This window comes from Akebia trifoliata, chromosome 4 (genome assembly GCF_017979445.1).
Source record: "Akebia trifoliata isolate Shusen 1 chromosome 4, ASM1797944v1, whole genome shotgun sequence".
NCBI classification, from domain to species: domain Eukaryota; kingdom Viridiplantae; phylum Streptophyta; class Magnoliopsida; order Ranunculales; family Lardizabalaceae; genus Akebia; species Akebia trifoliata.
The window spans coordinates 33,060,122-33,063,938 of NC_141378.1; positions in this window are offsets into that span (position 1 = coordinate 33,060,122).

Consider the following 3,817-nt stretch of genomic DNA (forward strand, 5'->3'; position numbering starts at 1 on the left):
TTTTTGTTTTCTTTTAGGACTTTAATCTATAAGTTCCTTCTTATTGGTGTTAAAATCGGTTGAAATAAGTTCATATGTCATAATGTCTCAATTGGGTCTTGAATAGTTGACTAAGTGATTAGAAATGATGGGTTGAATCTATTAAATATATGCCTTTTGGATAGCTACGTTTGTTACACAAAATTAATTTTCATATCATTATATAAAAGCATCCTTGGTGATTAAGGAGATAAATATCCTAATGTTAGTCCTATTGGATCTATCTTATATTCATACTTTCATCTTTTGACTTTTCATTCATGTTATAATTTGATACATATTTATTTTTTTACTTTTTTAGAAAAAATATAATTGTTTGAATGTATTATAATGCTATAGTTCTTGTCGTCTTGTAAGAATAAAAACATGCTTATTAAGGATTCATATTTATGAATCTAGAGGTAAAGATTATGGATATCGAAACTTACTTATTTATTTTATTAAGAATAATTACTTATAAATCAAGATTTACAAAAACTTAATATTAATAAAGGAGATTAATTTTATTAGTAGAATCAATTTACAATTATATGAGTTACCATTTGAAGTTAAAAACATAATCCAAGGTTAAAAAGAATCCTTGAAGCTTGGTGCTTAGGAAATGAATTTGTGGTATCACATGTGATCCTCTCACCATCACACGATTCTTAATGTAGATTATTAATTAAATTTATTGGTTAGTTATTGCGAATAAAACATTGGACTATATTTCTAATATTTATGTGTTAGAGTTGATTACTGGGTTTAAAAACATAATCTAAGATTAAAAACAATCTTTACAACTTGACGCTTAGGAAATGAACTTGTGGTATCACATGTGATCCCCTCACCACAACTCGATTCTTAATATAGATTATTAATTAGGTTTATTGGTTAATTATTATGAGCAAAACATCTAACTATCTTCTTAATATTTATGTGTTAGGGTTAATTATTGGGTTTATAAACATAATTTGAGGTTAAAAACAATCCTTGAAGGTTGGTGCTTGGGAAATGAGTTTATGGTATCACATATAATCTCCTCACCACAACTTGATCTTTAATACAAGTTATTAATTTGGTTTATTGATCAGTAAGTATGAACAAAACCCCCTATACTATATTTCTAATATTTATATTTTATAGTTGATTTTTTGGTTTAATTGCTATTGTTAATATTTATTGCAACCTGTGATACTTCATATATTTTGGTTTTCAATTAAATCATCCTAGTTGGATATAAATAATCTATAATTTAATACATGAATTGATTCACATTATGTGTATGGATAGAATGTGATGTGGATTGATAGGAAATATAGAAAGGACATTAGCTAGGGTGACCATGGTGGTGGGTTGCTGTGGTAGTCCTCCCTGAGATTAGTTGTGGTGTGCGCAAGCTGGCCCGGACATTCGATTAGCAAAAAAAAAAAAAAAGATTAGCTAGGATGTATGTTTAGAGGTGGATGGTTTATATCCAGATTGAAGAAAAATATATTGAATGTATGAAAGGGATTTTCTTTTGTTTACATTATGACATGTGTTTAAAGTTGGAATATTTCATGAACATTACAGATGGACAAATCTTGGATATATGTCTAAAGACATATTATTAGTAAAATATAAGGAGGGGGTTGAATAGTTTATAGAATTTGTAGTAAACAATGTTAATGACCCTACGTCAGTACAATGTCCATGTAGAAGGTGTGGTAACTTTAAAAAACATATGTTGGAAGAGATAAAAGGTCATTTGTTTAGTAGTAGGACAGATTTAACATATTGTGCATGGATTTTTCACGAAGAAAAAGCTCCCGAAAGGACATCGACAAGTGTAAATGTATAACAATTCAATTGTGAGTTAGATATTCAAAATGTGTCTCATTAATATGTTGACGAAATAGTTGAGATGGTTGAGATAGCATATGATCAATTTACAATTAATCTTGACAAATTTTGAGAATTGCTCGAAGATGCTGAAAAGCCATTATATCTGGATTGCTCAAATTTTACAAAGTTATCAACATTGGTGAAATTGTGAAACTTGAAAGTGTAAAATGGTTGGTCGAATAATAACTTTTTAAAGTATTTGAAATTATTAGGAAATATGCTTTCGAACCCCAAGAAGATGCCTATATCAATTCATCAAGTCAAGAACACATTGAAAACTTTGGAAATGGAATACGAGAAGATACATACATGTCCTACTGATTGCGTATTTTATAGAAATGAGTATAATACTGTCGAAATATGTCTTACTTGTGTAGTGTTGAGATGGTAGTTAAAACGAAATGGGATACAAATAAACAAAGGTATGCCTATAAAAGTTCTATTTTTTATGTTTGAACAGATAGTAAATGATCTGACGTGGTATGGTCGTGAAAGAGTAGGTGATGGTAAACTACGTCACCCAACTGACTCCCTATCATAGAAGTTAATAAACTATAAGTGGTCAGAGTCTACTTCAGAATCAAGAAACCTCTGACTGGCCATTTCAGTAGATGGAATTAAGCCACATAGTAATCTTAGTAGCAGACATAATTGTTGGCTCATTCTAATGATCTCCTATAACCTTCCACCATAGTTGTGCCTGCAGAGAAATTTTATGATGCTTACTGATATTAGATTCACGACAATCTAGAAATCACATCTACATTTATCTAGCACCATTGGTCGATGACTTAAAAACTTTGTAGGAAGTTGGTATTAATGTTTATGATGTATACTGAAGATAATCCTCTACGTTGAAAGTGGTACTATTATGGATGATCAGTGACTTTTCTTATGGAAACTCGTACAGTTGTCAAATAAAAGGATATCATGCTTGTCCAACATGTACGGAAGAGAGATTCACGTAGATTGAATCATAGTAAAAAGAATATAAATGTAGGTCACTGAATATATCTTTCAAAATCACATCACTGGAGAAATAAAAAAAAAACGTTAGGGAGATCAAAATCTCCAAAACTATTAAGCAAGGAAAAGATATTAAAAAAGATTAAGGAGATCAAAATCTCTTGGGAGAAGTTGATCAAAGTATACAAAAAAAAGGAACAAAAAAAATTATTCGACCAAAAGATGTGGAAACTTCCTTTTGGAAAAAAAATCAAGTTTTTTATTTTTAGTACTAGAAACGTTTACATGACCGACACAACTTAGATGTTATATACATTAAGTAGAATATGTGTAACAGCATTAATGGGATATTAGTTAACATACCTGAAAAAATAAAAGACGGGGAAAAGAATCATATGGATCTTTTAGATCTGGAAATATGGGCTAAATTGACATCGGAGGTTAAAGAGAATTGAATGTACTTACCACCAACATACTATACCTTATTGACCGTCGAAAAAAGAAGAGTTTGCAAAACACTATATGATCTCAAGGTACCGTCTGAGTATTCTTCAAATTTTAGAAATAGTGTTTCAATGGAAGATTAAAGTAGTATGATATTAAGTCCCATGATTGTCATATTTTGATGCAACAATTACTTCCCGTAGCAATACGATCAATTTTGCCTAAACACGTTAAGTATGCTATTAGCAGATTTTATATTTTTTTTTCAATGCTATCTACAGTAAAGTGGTTGATGTAGAAATATTGGATGGTATATAAAAGGAGTTGGTAGTCACTTTATATTTGTTTAAAAAATATTTTTCACTTTTATTCTTTGATGTCATGGTTCATTTTACGTTGCATCTAGTAAAAGAGATCAAATTATGTGGTACAATTCATTTTGAATGGATGTATCCATTTGAGAGAGTCATGAAGGTTTTAAAGGGTGACATATGCAATCGAA